This window comes from Neolamprologus multifasciatus, chromosome 16 (genome assembly GCF_963576455.1).
Source record: "Neolamprologus multifasciatus chromosome 16, fNeoMul1.2, whole genome shotgun sequence".
Taxonomy (NCBI): domain Eukaryota; kingdom Metazoa; phylum Chordata; class Actinopteri; order Cichliformes; family Cichlidae; genus Neolamprologus; species Neolamprologus multifasciatus.
The window spans coordinates 8,513,220-8,532,888 of record NC_140454.1 but is presented as its reverse complement, the minus strand read 5'-3'; the positions used below and the strand labels follow the sequence as shown (position 1 = coordinate 8,532,888).

At 44.2% G+C, this 19,669-nt stretch overlaps 1 pseudogene; it reads right to left on the bottom strand.

Annotated features, from left to right (window-relative positions):
* Window positions 1–16,196: 16,196 nt before the first annotated feature.
* On the bottom strand, window positions 16,197–18,026 carry LOC146500232 (trace amine-associated receptor 13c-like; annotated as a pseudogene).
* Window positions 18,027–19,669: the final 1,643 nt, after the last annotated feature.

The following is a 19,669-nucleotide window of genomic DNA, read 5'->3' as shown; positions in this document are numbered from 1 at the left end:
GAGAGGTAGGCAACGACGCCAGGGGTGAGGAGTACACCCTGATGGTAATTTGGAGTCCGTGTAGCGTGCCCACCCCCAAGATCCTATATGTATGTGTTATGAGAGTGTGAGTAATGTGAATGTCTAAGTTGTGAGATAAAATTGAGGCACAGGAAGCCAGAAGGGGACAGAGGGGGAGGATGCCTCCCCTGCACCCCAGTGACACACCTTTACCCCAAGGCCATCTCCCCCGCTGACCCCAGTAGCCACCCCCATACTCTGCAACCCGCCAGGGAAAGGGGGCCCAGGCACATTACAGCAGTGTGGCCCGTCCCCACAGAGCCCGGGACAGCCCAACCGAAACCCAACAAATAGAAAACTGCACCCACCCCGTCACCCACTCATCTTCCAGACTGTGCGAGACAATAGACGCCCAGGCTGAGATCTTCTTCCACTTCTCCTGTATCTCCCCCTCCTGCAGAATGAGTTCCTGAAGAGAGGAGAGCTCCTGCAAGATGTAACAACCTCCCCCTCCAGGTGGCTCGACCCTGCGCCAGGGCTGGGCCCCATACACCCACCTGCCCATAACCCCGGCAACACACCAACCAGGACCCAAGCCCCCGAGGCCCAGCCAGGGCCCCAGCCCGGAGACGGAGCACCCCCACAACCCCATGTCCGTCCCGGACCCACCCCGGGGCAGCCAGGCTACCAGGTCAGTAACCCACGTCCGTCAGCACAGACCCTCCCCTAGCCCCGCTGCACGCAGCCACGAGGAAACCGTCACCTAAGAGCCAACAGAGCCCCTAATTGGCAACAGAGCCCCTAATAGGCCATGACTGCTACCCCGGGTTGAGCCCTCCAAGGAAGTTGCTCCTGGGGAACCCCCCGACGCCCTAAGCCTGTCCCTACCCCCACACCAATCACAACTGCAAAGGTGGGACCAAACTATGACCCCCCACCCCCACTAGGTGATGGAGCTGATCAAAGGAGCCCAGAGCGATTGATCTGATGTGTTGGCTGTATCGAGACTATCCATTCGCTTCCGCTTATCCTTTTCAGGGTCGCGGGGGGCGCTGGAGCTTATCCCAACTGTCATAGGGCGAGAGGCGGGGTACACCCTGGACAGGTCGCCAGTCTGTCGCAGGGCCAACACACAGGGACAGACAACCATTCACACTCACATTCACTCGCACATTCACACCTAGTGACAATTTGGATTATTCAATTAACCTATCCCCACAAGCTGCATGTCTTTGGACGGTGGGAGGAAGCCGGAGTACCCGGAGAGAACCCACGCAAACACGGGGAGAACATGCAAACTCCACACAGAAAGACCCCAGCCTGATGTTGGAATTGAACTCAGGACCTTCTTGCTGTGCGGCAACAGTGCTAACCACCGTGCCACCGTGCTGCCTGTATCGAGACTAATGCAATCTAATAGATAATTTCTATATTGGTTAGAATTAAGATTATTTTTATTTTTCCAGTTCATGAGGACTGTTTTTCTTGGCTATGCATAGGCCAGTGAAAACCATATGGGCTATATTCTTATCTGTAGTGACATTATCTAAGCTGCCCAACAAACACACTAAAGGGGAAGTTGGAATGTTACATTTCAGACACTTTGATAAGTCTTCACATATCTCGCGCCAAAACTTCAGAACTGGTGGACAGAACCAAAGAGCGTGGATATAATTGTCCGGTGAGTTGGTTTGGCAGTGTGAGCAGTTGTTGGTAGACGTATAACCCATCTTGAACATCCAATGACCTGTATAGTGCACTCTATGTAGTATTTTGTATTGAATTAATTGAAGACTGGGATTTCTAATTAGATGAAAGGTTTTTAAGCAAATCTGAGACCAGAAGTTTTGGTCTAAGTTAACTGATAAATCCGCTTCCCATTTTGCAATAGGAAGTGATATTGATTTATCTGTTTTAGAAAGCATTCTGTAAATTTTGGAAAGTAATTTGCGGGTTTTAAGAGTAAGAAATTGAACCACACTTGGTCGTGTTTGTAGTTCAACTTGACCCGGTTTGAATTTCTTTTTTACTATGGATTTAATTTGTTGATATTCTAAAAAGCTTTTCTTGTTGATCCCATATTGTCTAACTAGTCTGTCAAATGGAATAAATTCTGTTCCTTCTAATATACGTTCTAAGTATTTGATTCCTTTACCACTCCAATCTGAAAAGTTTATCATATTATTGTTTTGTAATATGTCAGGGTTGTTCCAGATGGGTGTATGTTTGCATGGGATTAATGAAGACTCCGTCAATTTTAGAAACTCCCACCATGCTGTCAGAGAAGAGCTGATGTTGACGCTTTTGAAGCATTCATGTCGTTGGATGTTTGAGCTGATAATTGGTAGATCTGAAATCTCTAGATTATTGCAAAGTGCTTGTTCTACATCTAGCCAAGGTTCATCTAAGAAGGTATGTTTTAGCCATCCTGAGATAAACTGAAGCCTTTTGGCTAAGAAGTAGTGCTGAAAGTTAGGTAGTTCTAATCCTCCTTTATCCTTGGTCTTTTGTAGTGTTTTTAAGCTTATACATGGGGGTTTATTTTTCCAAAGGAACTTGGACATGTATAAATCTAGAGATCTGAACCAATCTTGTGGCGGTTTAGTTGGGATCATTGAGAATAAATAATTTATTTTTGGTAAGACCATCATTTTTATAGCGGCAACCCTTCCCATGAGTGATATGGGTAGACATTTCCACCTAGCCAGATCACCTTCTACTTTCTTTAAAAGTGGGATATGGTTTAATTTAGTTAGATCTGCAAGCTTGGGAGAAACATTAATACCTGAATATTTTATATTTCCCGATTGCAGTGGTGTAGAAGAAGAATTATGGAAGGAGCAATTATTGGAAGGACTGTAGATTTTGACCAGTTTATTGAGTAATCTGATATTCTTGCAAAAGTGTTTATCAATTCAATCACCCAAGAGATATTGGTTTGTGAGTTTTGGAGAAAGAGTAACACATCATCCGCATAAAGGCTGATTTTATGTTCCACGTTCTTGCATTTTATGCCCTTAATTACTGAATTCTGTCAATACGGTCAATTGTCAATTCTGTTCAATAAAAATTGCAAACAGTGAAGGGGGGAGTGGGCATCCCTGCCTGGTGGCCCTCAGGAGACAGAAGCTGGAGGATTTTTGGTCATTTTATGATGGGGTCGCCTCTATAAAGCTGGCTGTAACTAACAAAGGGGTGAAGATTTTGGAGAGGGACACACCTGCCTCGTCTTCCCTTCTAGAAGTACATGCTTAAAGGAAGATGAATAAAGATGAATAAAGGTTTTGTGAAATAACTACTGAGTTCTGGTTCCGTCTCTGGATGCCTCGACGAATAAAAGAACCGGGGTAAAACTGATTTCGCAACAGTTTTGGTGCCGAAACCCGGGATTTGCTCGAGGCCCAGAGAGGATGAATTGGCAGAGCTGAGATTGTAAAACGAGGCGAACAGAGAGCTAGCTCACATGATTAAAAGGTAAGCACGACCTGTTTATTTTCGAACCGTGCATATTGTTTAAAGCCTAAATTATCTGTTCGCTAAGTTGAACGTATCTCAGTGTAAATTCACTCAGTAGGTTAAAGAAACGGTGTGTGACCCGTCTTAGTTAGTAATTAATAGAATCGCACACCGTTTCATCCGTGGCGGTGTGATCCGTCTTTAGTTATTAGGAAAAATGGCATGGTGTGTGATCCGTCCCCGTGCGTTAAAGCAGGAAACGTTTGTTACTATTAGTTAGAAAGCGGGGTTTAAGGCCTCGTCGCCGGCTGAGGGCCGTGTGTGCTCCGAGTTTGGCAACTCCACCTTCCTTCGGACGCGTCGTTGGAACCTGTGGGACAGGGGCCGGGGTGGTGACCTGGGCACCGGGGGCGCCTTAAATAACTAAAGCTAGATGTTGGATCCTAGTCACGGTTGATAACCTGCATGAGAGTGGGGACAAGTTGCTTTGTTAGTGAGAGAACGACTGCTTGGCTCGTCCCACTGACTGCAGTGTGTGTAGACTGTGTAGTTGTGTGAAAGCGCCGTTAGAGTCGGCGTCTCGTCTGAAGTACGGGAGTCAATTAAAGTAACAAAAATAATTTGTGTCTAAAAGTGTGTTTGTGGTGTGCAGAAATTGCAGCAGGAGGCCGTGTCGCGAGTTGTTGCAAGCTGTGAAGTCAATTGGGGGGTTTAATTTGGTTTTATTTTTAATGGGGAAGAGAAACTGCGGTATCCAGTCCGTGGCGCAGTTTGAATAATTCGTGAGGCAAATGTGGCGCGATCTGAAGATCGTGAGCCTAATTGTCCTAGTTAGGTTAAGGTGTATAAGAGTGGACGGCACCCGCTCTGTGTGCTGATCAGGGCGTTGTCCTGAATCAGCAGATGTGTCTCGCAGAAAGTTTGTATGGGACTGCAAGAAGTATGAAGTGTGTGTGAGCCAGCCTCGAGGGGCGGGTTCACAGGTGGAACGAACGAGGAGTAAAGTGTGTGTGTGAGAGAGAAAGAAAGGTGGGGGCGAGTGACCAGCCTGTGAGTGTGTGTGAATTCCTTGATGACAAATAGGGAGACAAAGTACATTAGTTGATTTTCTGTGAAATAATAATAGTCAAGAAGTCGTAGTGATCAAATAGGAGAAAATGAACTAAAGTAAATAAAGCAAATTAAAAAGTGGATTAGCATTAAAGTAATGATAAATAAATTGATAAAATTAATAGTGACATTTAAAGGTGATCAAGTATTCAAGGATGAATGGAGAATTTGATTGTGGACTGCATGAGAGCTGTTGGGGTGAAAGGAGAATGAGGTAGGAGGAGTGAGTTAACAGGTTAATGTGTGGGTGTAAAGCAATGGGGTAAAAGAAAAAAAAGAGAAAGAAAATGATGAAAACAAAGAAAATAAAAAAGTGTGGAAGTGTGAGTGGGAAATTGTCTCCAACTGCGGTGATGCTACGGGTCACCTTCTTCCCCTGATGGACACAAAACGAAAACATAATTTGGAGTGTTGTGGATGAAAATAATTAACAACAACATCAAGAAGATTTTTGTGTTTGCGGTTAAGAACAAATAAAAATTTCATTTTCGGGGTTTGAAGTCAGTAGAGTTCAAAACAAAATGAGTAGAGATGTGTTGCTTTAGGAGTGATGAAAATATATGCAGTCACAGTGAATAATGAAAGTCTCTCAGTCTGTCGTTTACAGGTGGGGAACGGACCTGGATCAATTCTCCGCGGGCAGCAGTCGGAAGAAAATTATAGGTTAAAATCATTAGGAAAAAAAAAAAAAAATAGAAACACCCAGCCAGAATTTTTGGCTGAATTGTTTTGCAGCTTCCCGTCCTCATCCTGAACAAGCAAGCTCCAAGGAAGCTAATCTCTCCCTGAAGACACCGAGTGCAGTTCCAGAAGCACAGCCTTGAACATCAACAGTGGACAGCAGTCCAAAGAGACAATACCAGAGTCCTGAGCAGAGAGGTCCAGCAGCACTATGGGCAAACGGCATCAGAAAGAGAAGTTCCACCATCTAGATTGGATGGATGGAGATGCGTTTCCAGCAAGCTGCAACCTCACTGTGTGTGAAGGACTTTTGAGAAGATTGTTGGAGTTTGACATTTGCCATGTTTGGAGCAAGATGGCAATGAAAGAGAGAGTGGGACAAAGAGATACACGGGACAAAGCTGAAGAGAACTGACTGCCATTGGACTGCAAAGTGGGAGAGAAGAACAGAGAGAAAGGAGCAGAGGAGGACAGAGGCTGCTGTTTTAGTGTGGGGAATCAAATTGGGTTAAGGAATCCAGGGAGACAGACGACTGCCTGGAAGTGGAGGATTGACACATTGTCCAGACCACCACAAAAGGGAGAGGAAGACAAGCACTGAGGTATGCAAGAGTACTGTTAGAAAAAATGGAAAGGTGACACCACACATGCACATAATATGCACTAGAGATAACACAAAATCATACATAAAGTGGCACACATCCAAAGAGGGTATTTGTAGAAGGGGTTAACAACACACAGTGTGGTTGCCTGTGGTAACCTGCAAGCATTTGGGGTTTAGCTGTGTCTGACTATAACAGAGTTTTTCATTTAGATGTTTCTGAAACAAAATTTGGAGTGAACAGAGTTTTGTTTCAGAAAAAAGGGGGAAGGTACATAAAAGGACACACAGAAATAGAAAATGTATTAACCCGACTAACGGACACACACACACACACACGTAATGAAGCTCATTAGGATCAAACACAATTTTAAGTAGGCAATACTGTTACCATCATCCTGTCTGGTTTATTGAGTGGGTTGAGAACTGATACATAGACGACTGAATTAGTATTATTTTGGGGAACATGATAGCAGGGGTGAACAGAATCCTGCAGCCAGAGTTTAAAAGATGGCCTGATGTACTGCAATGGGAAACCTATCCTGCCTAAATCCCTACACAAAACAGCGGCACTGGTGACCCATGGGGTTACACATGTGTCAACAGGAGGGATGATACAGATAATTAACACACACTTCTTTACTCTAAATTTCGAAGCTTCAGCAAAACTTTTTGTAAGACAATGCATGATCTGCCAAAAACACAACTCACAAGGCAATTTAAGGCCAAAAAGAGGACACTTTCCAGAGCCTCCACATCCATTTCACACAATCCACATGGATTTTATTGAACTAAGTGAAAGCCAAGGGTCAAAATATGCCTTAGTGATAATTGATGTATTTTCAAACTGGCCAGAAATCTATCCAGTAAAGAAAGCAGATGCAATCTCAGTAGCAAAATGCCTATGTAACCATTTCATCCCAATATATGGCATTCCAACTCTGATAAGATCAGACAACGGAACACATTTTGTAAATGATGTAATCAGCAAAGTCTCTGAAGCATTAGGATTCAGCATAAAGAATCACTGTGCTTATCATCCACAGAGCGCTGACTTGGTCCCTTAAATACTACATGTTGTCTTCATATTGCATACGGTTCAACAAAGTCTAGATTCTGGTTACCATAAAAATTGAATGGGTCTACAACAACTACCATCCTCCTATCTTTATCCTGATTGCAGGAGGGCTGGGAAATAACCCTGAAGTGATAGGTTACGAGGCAGGGTGCACCCCGGACAGGTCACCAGTCTATCACCTAGAAACAAACAACCATTTACACTTACATTCACGGATAATTTAGAATCATCAATTAACCTAGCTCTAATAGCTTCATAACTTTTCACTGTGACAGGAAACCAGAATACCCAGAGAGAAACCACTGCAAACTAGCCAGACTGTGGACTTGCACCCAGGACCTTCTTACTGTGGAGCAACAGCACTCACCAGCATGCCAACAATGTAGGAAATACAGAGAAGCTATGATTTCCTGTTGAATTTTGTACAGATCTTTAAAGCCTGAGGCAATTGTGTTAAATACACGTGGGATGCTTACATAAATCCAAGGGCTGGCCCCCTTTTCTTTTCTTTTTTTTTTTTTTAGTGTGTTCCTCCTTCAATTAAATCTCAATCACAAAAATGTGGCGCTCCAAAATAAGGCTCACACCGTTAATTCATCATTTTCACTCTGTACCACTGCTCCTTATCAGGCTGTGTGAAGCACAGTAAACAATTCAGTCGAGGCCTTGAGCCATAAACAGACATCACTCACAGACATTGTTTTCATAACCAAACTACTTTAGACCCTGTCCCCTAAATCTACACAAATGCCCTCTGGTTGACATGAAATGCATTTAACCAATTAACAATCAATGGCTTCTTGTTGTTGTAACAAATTCTGTATTTGGACGTTTGTGTGCAGCATTTTGCGTATCAGCATAGCATTTGTTAGTAAAGCATTCTTCATTGCATCAGCGTGTGTGTATCACTCTTCATTGCACAAACATGTGTATGTGTGTGTGTGTGGATCACTTCTCAGTGAATTGAATCAGCATTTCGATTTGTGTGCGTGTGTGTGTATCATTTCTCAGTGAATCAACGAGTGCATATGTGTTCATATGTGTGTTTCTCTTGATTCTGAGTCAGTGTATGTAGATGTGTGTGTTTGTGTGTGTGTTTGTGTTCATCACTTTCCTGTTCTGGTGTTCTGGGTAAACCATGGCCTGAAGCCCCTGGGGTCCTGCCTCCCCCTTTTCAGTCCGTTTGCGTCCATTGGTGCTGCTGCCCAAAGTTCTGTCCATACTGGTTCTGGCCCCAATTGAGGCAGTCCTTTTCTCCAGTGTCCTGCATCTTTTCCTTGTCCAGCTCCTCCTTAACTTGACCCTTTTTGCTTCTGTAGCTCCTTCAGGGTTTGCTCCTGCTGTTGGAGCTTCTCGCCAGGTTTGGCAACCTCCTGCTCCAGCAAGCTCCGGCCTGATTTCAAGTCCTGTATCTGGGACTCTAAGCCTGACTGATGGGTTCGATTAGCAGCCAGCTCCTCCTGAGCCATGCTCAGTTTCTGCTCTGATGTCTTGAGCTCTCACTGAGGGCAGAAACCTCAGAGTCTTTTCCGTACACGTCAGATTGAAGTTTATTGATGTTTTCCTTGCTTTGCTCCACGGCCTTCTGCAGCTCTGCTGTCCGGCTCTTCTCAGAGGTCAGCTCCTGGCTGAGCCCCGACACCTGTGCCTTCAGCTTATGTTCTTCTGCTGCTTTTGTCCAATCTGAGGTGCCTTCTGACCTCAGTTACTCCTCGTGTCTCTGGCACGCCCTTTTTGCTGCCTGATCATCCGTGTTGGTCCGTCACTGTCCTGCACAGTTTTAATGCAGAGTTGTTAAGGTCAGCATTCTTTTGCTCGGCCTCACTTTTCATCCGGGCTTAATAGGCGTCTCGTCACAGCTCTGTCAGCTGAAGCTGTCTGGGCCTTGGATTTAACGTTCTCCGTCTCCGCTGCATGAGATAGCTTTCCTGCAGCACTGTTGACATTCTCAGGTTGTTGTTGTGGGTCCAGCTGCTGTAGCATTTGGTCAGGGTCACATCAAAGATGGTAGAAGGGAGAGCAAAGATGGTAGAGGGGAGAGCAGGAGTCCAGGTCAGCCTCGGCTTTCCGGGCCGACAAAGCAGCCTGTAATCAAGCATAAAGAGAAAAAACAAAAACAAAACAAAAACAGACGAACAGGAAAATGATGTTGTTTTGGCTGTGTTATTCAGAGAGGGGACAGGCCCTGTGTCAGCCTTCTCCCCCCCTTTTTTTTGTTTTTTCTCACTATATAATCAACTCATAACCCACCAAGTTGACAGGACAACACAGGTACACGTTAAAATTCTTAAGATCATGTTTAATAATTCAAAAAAGGAATTTTATTTCATTCAGTAATCACTTATATTAATCAATCAGAAGAAAACATGTCACAATTTGACTCTTTTAACCACTAAATTTGTTGTTTCATCACTAATTTGTCATACCAGTGTCTTTCTTTTTGAAGTTAAGTTGTTGTCCTGCAACCCAGAGAGTTTATTTGTTAGTAGTGGATAGACTTTATCATTTAACAACAGATGTATGTTAAGTTTCGCTGCTTTAACCTTGCTGGAAAATTTTCACGTGTTCATGAATGTAAGCTGTTTCTTCATTGCGTGTGTGTGCGTTTTTGAGTGGGTTATTTTAACTTTTTCTCAAACAAGGCATTTCTCTAATTGTGTGTGTTTTTAATTTTGTTCCCCAATTTTTTGATTTCCCACCTTAAATAACAGCATTCCATCTCTTCAGCCAGGAATTAGAGCTTGTTTGTGAGATTCAGGGACACATGGTGCCAAAAACAATTCAGTGAAAAACTTGCCTGAAAATTTCCAGTAATGGTAACCGATAACTGGAGGAGAAGATGTCCTTTAAGCTTCTTTTTCGGGTGGGGACAAAGTGACAGGTCAAACTGTAAAATTTTGAGCCAGAGATTGGCCTGTCTGTCGTCCCAATTTTGTTAATCTATCCTTTTGCTGCTGTACTCAGGTTTCCAGGTTGAGAGAAATCCACCTGTATTAAGAGACTAAAACATTCATTTACTATTTTTCTTACAACATCCATTTGGTTCATCTGCCTAGATTTTACTCTCTCTTGGTGCATAGTTCACACAGTCAGGCAGTTGCCTTTTATGGGCATGCAAGTTTCCCGTCACTCACCCCCAGCAGCTGCAACGCCGTCTCTCCTATATCAAAACCCAGCCAAACATTAAACATTCACCGTAGTCATTCAAAACTTTATTTATAATATTATAATCAGCAACATCAGCGTTGTAATTACAGGCATGTATCATTGTTTGCAAATCATACTTATAAAACTCAATAACACGCTAAACAGGAAGTCCTCTGTGGGCTTCACAGCAGCCACCTCATTTGCATGTTCACACACTGTCTAAAAATAGCTCGCAGCGCTGCAGCGCGCTGTCGTCACACACAGCCTCGTTTCACACTCAACTCTCTATCTTATATTTACAAAGACGTCTTATATTTACAATCACTCTCAGGCCTTTTTTGTGATCAATTAACTTTTTTGTGATCAATTAACCAGTATCTGTCCAACAGTTTCTGGCCTCATCTCTAAAGTCCCTAACTCAATTTAAAAGTGTCCAACACCCAAGGTCCAACCTTTGCTGCCCAAAAAAGCGCAGATACCGTTCCAAACAGTAAGGAGACTCGAACTCCTAGCTTATTCCAGGATGCCCATACCCCACAGTCAAGCCAAACTGAACTAACCCTGTTCGCCGACAGGTCAAGGTCGCGTGTCCGCGGCCAGGAGGGAGCGTAACCTCCAGGCAATGCGCCTCTTAACAGTCCAACTGTCGTTCTTAAAAAATTTATAATAATTTGAAACAACAGTCAACACACTAAGACAAGAGTATGACTGAGGCCGGTCCAACCATGACCAATGGGGACTTTAATCCACTAAATAACCAATTCCCTATCCAACTAAATTCTCTCAGCAGTCCAACTGCTATTTATTTTCACTCAGCAGTCCAACTGCTATTTATTATCATTACTTCAGCTTCAATTCTCATGAGATTTTTTCATCAAAATCAAAACAGACACTCACCGGCAACTTTTACTGAATAGACATTTAATTTTATCGTCCAATTCAGCACACTTCGGATAAAACCAACAGGCCTGTGCCTACCTCTTTCATAAAGGCGCCTGTCCACTCAGTTCGATTGCCGGATAATGTCTGCCCGTCTGACCACCTCGGACCGTCCAAGCCTCCAAAACTTCCACCCCAATACCACAGTACGAGCCCCCAAAACTGTTACGGATTCAAATATTGGGGATGGATACAAGAGGAAAACCAAAATAACCACGCTGGTCCGGCCGGGTCAAGTCAAACGATGATTTAATGAACACACGCGTGGGAGATGGACACCATACAGCAGACAGCATCAGATCTCAAAATGGTGGAGCCTTGATCAAACTCTTATAGCCTCTAGTGGCCCCCACCTAATCATAAAAGCCTAAACATTCACATTCTTTCTCTCACACAGCGCCTAAGCTACGACCTTGGCTCCCTGTTTATCTGCTCCTGCTGAGATGGGGCAGTATGCTCTGTTCTCTTCTAACCAGACAAATAAGGCGATGACTTTCTGGAACAGTATTTCTTATAACTCAGCAGTATAATGCATCATAAAACAATATCATTCATTCACAATAAATCAACAGTCTAATGTAATGCAAATCAGTTTACCAAATGTAATAGTTATCACCTTCTTCTAATTCAGGAGAATAATGCAAACTAAAACTACATAATAATTCACAATCTTTAATTAGGGGTCTAACATTGCATAAAGTAATATTATAATCCGACAGTAGAAAGAACTAACGGCACTATAAAACAGAGACTCAGAAAATGTATGGAAGAAACAGGAAGACCATGGCCTGAATGTATAGGCCTAGTAAAAATGTGGATGAGACTAACGCAAGGATCTAAGAAACTCACACCATTTGAAATCATTCATGGCAGGCCATTTCCACTGCCCATAACAAGTGAACCTATCGCTAAATCTGTAAGAGAAACCACGCTGGCAGAGTGGATGACAAAACTGTTAGAAAATAAAGACATTGTTCTGAACAGTAAGCTGCCGTATGAATCCTCTCCAGTCTCTTGCAGGTTGAAGCCAGGCGATTGGATCCTGATAAGGGTGCTGCAAAGGAAGAACTGGAGCTCTCCCCGCTGGGAAGGCCCCTACCAGGTGTTATTAACAACACCCACAGCTTGTAAGATCGCAGAAAGACCCTCTTGGATCCACCAGAGCCACTGTAAGAAAGTGAGTGACAATCTAACCTAAGACGCCAGCACCCCGACTCCCTGGTGATCTATAAGTGGAGGGAGGGCTGATCAGGTAAATCCCACCCTCTACTTCTCCCCTGTAGTCTACTCACCAGAGGGGATTTGGTGTGCCAGGTCATCATGAAGCACTTTCTCATCATCATCCCGGCCCTGCTGCTCGCAGCATGGACCCTGATGCACCTAACAGGGGACCCCACGACCGCACTGCACAAGAGAGCATGGTCACATGACAACTCGCACTTAACTGACATGACGCAAGATCACATCCACCCATGGATGAACAACGCATGGTACCGGTATGTTCATGACGTCACTAAGGCAGGTAACAAAGACGGTGAATGCTACATCTGTTCCCACATGCCCACAACAGCACAACATGCCACACTGCATGGTAAACCTATGAACATGACTCAAGTAAAATGTGCAGCAAGCTTCGCTAGCATTGGCCACCAATATTCTGGAATCGTCCTAAACCACAGCAACCCCCTTGCCATAGGACTCCGCAAAGGCACATGTGACGAACTGTTTTGGATCAACTTCAATGTCACAAGCAGGAGCGCCTCAATGCATTTCCCTGTGTTCTTGGACAACCCAACAAAGTGGAACCATAGCACTTGCTACCGACAGACAAACGGAACCAGAGCCCTTGGAACCACCACAAACTGTGAAGGGACAGTTACACACAGAGACGGAGCTCCCGTAAAAAACAACTGTCCATCTAACGGCACATACTGGGTACAAGGAATGGCCTGGTTATGTGGACAACGCGCATATTTCGTACTACCACCTGGCTGGACAGGTACGTGCGCTCCTATATTTATATCAGATCACACCTTTAAGGTCTCTGTGGTAAACAACAGCATGTCCAGCAGAAGGCGAAAGAGAGACACTGGTGACATAAAACCACACGACCCAATCTGGGGAAGCAACGTTCCAGATGAATTCAAAATATGGACTACAGGACAGAAAGTTCTCCACGCCCTTTTCCCATGGATAGGGACTGGAAAACATACTTTAAGAATAGAGACATTAGAATATCGATTTGGGCTGTTCTTGAACGCATCCATGAAGATTAATAAAGGCCAGAATGACGAAATAAAAGCAATACGAATAGTGGTGATGCAACACAGAGTAGCCCTAGATATGCTTTTAGCCGAAAAAGGTGGTTTGTGTGTCCTTTTCAATAACACTTGCTGTACCTATATACCGGATAATGTGAACTCTGAAAACATGACAAGCGCTTTACGTGCACTCGAACAGCTTCAAAAAGCTCAAAACGCTGATTATGCTGTAACATCATCCACCTGGTTAGATTGGCTGTTCGGAGGTGGGTGGCGACAGAAAATTACTGCTATGCTGACAGTTGTTGGCATTTTTCTTTTACTAATTTGTGTATTTGTTTCATGCATAATCCCATATATCCGCTCAATGCTTTCTAAAATGATAAGCACATCACTTGCAGCCTATGTCGCAGTGCCAGAAGACGACGTTAACTATGACAATGATGATAGTGATGACTATGATGTAGACTCTGATACAAGTGTCTAAGTTGCCCATAAAAACCAGCAAATGCATTCTATGACGAACTAACTGAAAATACATGTTGTAAGAAGTTATGTTCTGATAAATGATATGTGTTTTGCTGTACAATTCAAATCTGCTAAAACAGGAGGGAATGTTAAAAGATTTTGAATTTTATTACCTTATCATCTTTATTCAACTGTGATAATTGCTTATGTTTAGCGTTATTTGAATTTCGCAGTAATGCCTGTACATAGCGTGTCAGCATTTCTTTAACTGGAACAAAGTGACCACATGAAGAAGTTGCTCAAGTTTAGACAACAACCACTACAAGATCGTTAATCAACTTGTTCATCTTTGTCTTGCAAGGCTGCACCCTGTGCAGCCTCGTATGCAATCACCAGATAAGAAGTTGTTTTTTCCTTAACTTGTACTCCACCCATGAGTAAGACAGTATATAATAAAGTGTGAGCAGATGCCTGGCGCGCATTCCTGCACGACTCTGTAGTTGACGGATCGTGCTCAGGAACCGCCCATGTACATGAATTAACTCTGAGTTTGTGATTCTTTGCTTCCTGAGGTTTTCTCTTAACAATCAGTTAAAGTCTTTATTGTGGAGTCTGACAGCAGTGGGGAGGAAAGACCTGCGAAATCTTTCCGTCCCACACCGTGGGTGCCACAGTCTCCCACTGAAGGAGCTGCTCAGTGCTGTCAGAGTTTCCTGTATGGGGTGGGAGATGTTGTCCAACAGGGATGACAGCTTAGCCGCCATTCTCCTGTCACTCACCACCTCCACTGGGTCCAGAGGGCATCCTAGAACAGAGCTGGCCCTTCGGATCAGCCTGTTCAGTCTCTTCCTGTCCCCAGGAGAGATGTTGCCGCCCCAGCAGACCACACCATAAAAGATAGCAGAGGCCACCACAGAGTCATAGAAGGTCTGCAGGAGTGGGCCCTCCACTCCAAACGACCGGAGTCTCCGCAGCAGGTACAGCCTGCTCTGCCCTTTCTTATAGAGGGCGTCTGAGTTATGAATCCAGTCCAATCTGTTGTTCAGATGAACACCAAGGTACCTGTAGCTGTCCACAGCCTCAATGTCCATACCTTGGATGTTCAGTGGTTGCAGTGGAGAATGCTTGTGCCTGCGGAAGTCTACCACCAGCTCCTTGGTTTTACTGGCGTTGATCTGGAGGTAGTTCAGCTGGCACCAGTTCACAAAGTCTTGAGTCAGTTCTCTGTACTCCTTGTCGTCCCCATCAATGATGAGGCCGACTTTTGCAGAGTCATCAGAGAACTTCTGCAGGAAGCCCTGGGTGGAGTTGTGGGAGAAGTCTGCAGTGTAGATGGTGAAGAGGAACGGAGCCAGAACCGTTCCCTGTGGGGCCCCCGTACTGCAGACGACCCTGTCCGACACACAGCCCTGAGTCCTAACATACTGTGGTCAGTCGGTGAGGTAGTCCAAAATCCAGGATATATATGACAATTGATTAGTATATTTGGTAATACTGAAGCTTAAAGAAACTTTGTTCAATTCTAAACTACCATTCGCTTTAATTTTCCACCAAAATCTCCGGCGTCTGACGTCAGTTACAACATGAGTCGCTTACCTTGTTCATCACTTCCGTCACTTACCTCTCCGTCAGTTTTTTCAGTTTGTGTTATTCTACTTGAATTAAATTTGTGTGTAGCACATTTTCACTTGAACATTTATTGTAACGCAATCCCTCAATAATTCAAATTCATATTAAAAGTTTCTGTTACTTTTTAAAAACTCTGCTGTCAATCACCATTTATTTCTTTTATGAAACGTATTTTATTAAATCACACATTTGGTAAGTCAGACTCTCAAATTAGTGTCTTCAGAGTGTTGCTTCAACCGCACACACATACACCCACACACACACTCTGATAATTTTCAATCACATAAAGCTGGATATTAAGACTTTTTTTTAGCATCTGTTAGCTGTGATGTAAAGGTACCAAAGGGGGCATTGCAGTCTCTTTCTACCCCAGGTCTCAAGATACACTCCACATAGGAGTCATCAGTCACACAGGGCTAAAGACTGGTTTGCAGCTGCCTGGTAACAAGGCAAACTTGAAAAGCTGGAATCTTCCCTCTGAGTAGCCACAGCAACATTTTGGTGATTAAAGCAATCATGTTGTGGTTTTTGTGACACTGTTTTCAACCAGTCTGACCCAGTGATAGCCGGCAACCAATCGGCAAATAGTATCAGAATGCACATTTTGTTGCTAGTGACAGGGGGTTGCCAGTGGGTTGTTAACCCTTTTCTAGGCCTCTATAATTGAAACCAGCACTATTTGACAACCAGTGTTGGGGTTATTACTCAAGAAATGTAATGTATGGCATATTACTTGTTAAATGTCGTAAAAATTTATGTAGTACATTACTGATAGAGAAAGTAATTTGGTATACCATTTGGTACATTAAGGGAAGATTTCTTTTTTCTACAGTATGCTGACCTCACAGGAGCCAGGCTGCAGTATCTGTAGAGTGACAACTAATTTCACAGCTTTTCTAAACCAGGGGTAGAACATAGCGTAAATCAAAGGATTTAGACAGGAGTTAAAATAATACAGATAGATCACAATGGATGCAGATGAGCTGTTGAACAACTCGTTTCCTAAAAGTGAAACAATGTAATATGGGCAGAAACCTAATAGAAACACAAGAACAAGAACACCCAGTGTCCTGGCTGCTTTTATCTCTGATTTCTTTGCTGTTAGAGTCACTGAGAGCTGCAGTGTGACAGCTGTAACATGAGAGCGCATGGCACGGGCCTGAGACACAGCCACAACAAATACTCTCATATAAAGAAATACGATGACAGTAACTGGAGCAATAAAAGTTAAAACAATATCAGTGGTTCCTACAATGTAGTCTATGACAAATACACATTCTCCATAACAGGAAGTATGTCGTTCTCGTTAAAGCAGGTCGTTCTTTATAAATAGTATGTTGTAAAAAACAGAGCAGAGCCAACACAGACAGACGCAGAGTTTCACTCTTCTCTCTGTGATTCTGGTTGGGTAATGCAGAGGGTCACAAATAGCCACATAGCGGTCGACTGATATCAGCACCATGTTGCCCACTGAGGCAGAGGCAATGATGTAGGATGCATAATTATACAGTGAACATGTGAGCTGACCAAGAAACCAACACGCTGTATTTCGCAGGATTTCTCCAGGCATAAACAGAAGACCAATGAGAAAGTCAGTGACAGCCAGAGAAAGGAGCAGGATGTTAGTGGGTGTGTGGAGCTGCCTAGAAAGACAGGAAGATATAATTTTTTAAAAAGTCAACAGAAAGAAACTATTCAAACAGGTATAACAAATCAGGTATAGACTTGTAAAGCCACAGCAGCAGGTAAAAAATATGAAACTCTGCCTGAAGTGGGAGACTGCAATGATGATGAGCAGGTTGAGAATCACAGTCAGCAGAGACATTGAGGACACAACAGTATAAATGAGCAAAACTTGAGACAGAGGAGTTGTAGGTTTCTTGCGGGAGATGTTGAAGAGTTGTGGAAAGCAGAGCTCTGCTCCATCCTGAGTATCCATCTCCACAGACCTGCACAGAGCTCCAGCTCTGGCAGAGTTATGACTAGAATTAGTCATATAACTGATCCCCACACCACATCCTCTCAACTCCTCCCCTCTTCTTTCTTTCAGTTTTTATTGGACATTGATTTCCCCCTTCGCTTCGTCTTGGCCAAAAGGTTCACTATTTTCTTCCTGTAGTCCTGCCTCTCTCTCTTTTCTACATTCCTTTTGGATATGTTGTACTTGTGTTTTTTTTATTGTGTCCTAATCTCTCTTTCTCTGTTCATTCTAGGTCAGAAATGGAAGTCTCAGTAATTTAATTCACTCAACTTGTCAATCGGTAGGCCCACAAAACCCCTATACAGGATGTCGATTTCAGCTCGCTGATTTAAAAAAAAGGGTCCTAATCCCTGATCCTATGAGTCTTGCCCAGTGGACAATGCAGAATTCTGATGCTGATGTGGGTGAGGGCACTCGCCCAGTACTGGCTACCTCGAAATCAGCCAGGTGTTTTCCATACTAACCCTGATAAGACGTAACCTGAGTAGCTTATTTAACATGGCACTTGTTATTTCTGGTATTATTTTAGTAGCTTGGAAGGAAGGGTAACCTATGGGAGCTATTTGCACTAATAAAAAAGAATCCTCATTGTTACAGCAATAAAGGATGAATGTGGAAACATACTTACCACCCCAAATTATATTAGTATTCAGTTCAGTCATTTTATGAAAATTTGTATACTTCTGAAGCCTGTAATGCAGCCTTAGTGGAAGATTTTTTTTTGTAATTTGGCTATGGACACTCTCATTTGGATAAATCCAAATTGAAGAATGACATTACGCCATCAGAAATAAAAGAGTGTGGTGAGGCCTGGTCGCCGGTGTCGTGCGGACGCACCTGCACAGCATCCGCTATCACGCCCGCCGTGTTTAAAACCACGGGGAAGCAGGGGTTGAGAGAGTTGTGGTGTGATGTTATGTGCGGCTGGCAGCTTGTGAGCTGCAGTATGAATGACTAAAGATGGCTCTGATTAACAATTTCTGGAGTGGTGGAGGAGTGAGAGGGTCCGTGCCCGCTGGAGGAGGGGGAGCTGCTACAGCTGGAGATGGAGGAGACACACGAGGGTCCTCTCCAACCGGGAGTGGTGGAGGAACTGTGTGGGAAAATGGTGGTCCCCATGTCAGGGGAGCCTTCTCGACCTGGGTCCGAGGTCGAGGCGCGAGTTGCTCCAGAGTGACAAATGCCGGCCCAGCCGCCTGAGCGGGAGCTCACGGCCGTCCCTGCAGGGTCGTGCCGGCTCGCCAGGTGGCCTCCGGACCAGCATTGTCGTCGCTGCTGGAGGCGGGGCCGGACTCCAGACCAGCGTTGCTGCCACCACGGGAGGCGTGGGCAGCCTACAGAAGGGACACGGCCCTGTCGCCATGTTGGAAGCTGGCTGGGGGGAGTAGGTTCGGCCAGATGGCTCCCCAGCCTCAATCGGGCGATGGGGGTGTGTGGTGAGGCTCTGATTAATGATTTCTGGACCCACCGTGTCTCATTCACACCACAATAAGGCTATCAAAAAATTTAAATATGGTATGGTCCGGTCCATATAGATTTCCCATCTAGCAAGAAACAGTTATAGGGTCTGCCGTCGTATCTTTACTGTAAACATACCACGGCAGACACAATGAGAAATGCAATAGTATTCATCACGCTACTTGCACGACGCTTCATACTTTTCAATTGGTAATAAGCTTCCCCTCCAGCTCATAAGCTATGGATAGAGGATATTATGTTCCATCTGAAGCTTGAACATTTGAAAAATACTTTTAACGACTCTCTTCAGAAATACAGTATAGACAGTACAGACTTGGCAGTGATTTCTTTTGTACTTTAAGACAGAATTCTTACGGCAGCTCTGCTTCTTTCTTATTTTCCTCTTTACTTCTCTTAACCTTTAACTTAGGTCTTAGTAATTAGATTCTGCTATCATGCACTACCATTTCGTGCGAGTTCTGGTCATTTTTTTCTGTCTTTTACCTGTGTTTGGAGACCTGGCGCATGGCTCCTTTGTTTATATTAGGGATCAGCTGTTAGCACTGTGCCCTGCAGCTGCAGCTGTGCTACTGGCGGACAGACCTGACATCCCCAGTGAGGTGAGGAGGAAGAAAAGGGGGTGTCGTGCCTGGAGGGAGCGTTGTCGCATCGGAGACGTTACAGACATCTCTCCCTTTTTTGATCATGGGAAATGTGAGATCACTCCCTAATAAGATGGAAGAGCTATAACGATGCCAACCTGGTCAGTCTCTCCCTCCCCCAGGAAGATCTGATCACAACATGGTGCACCTTGTTCCTGTATATGAGCCTTTAGTGTGCAGGGAGCGACCAATTGCCCG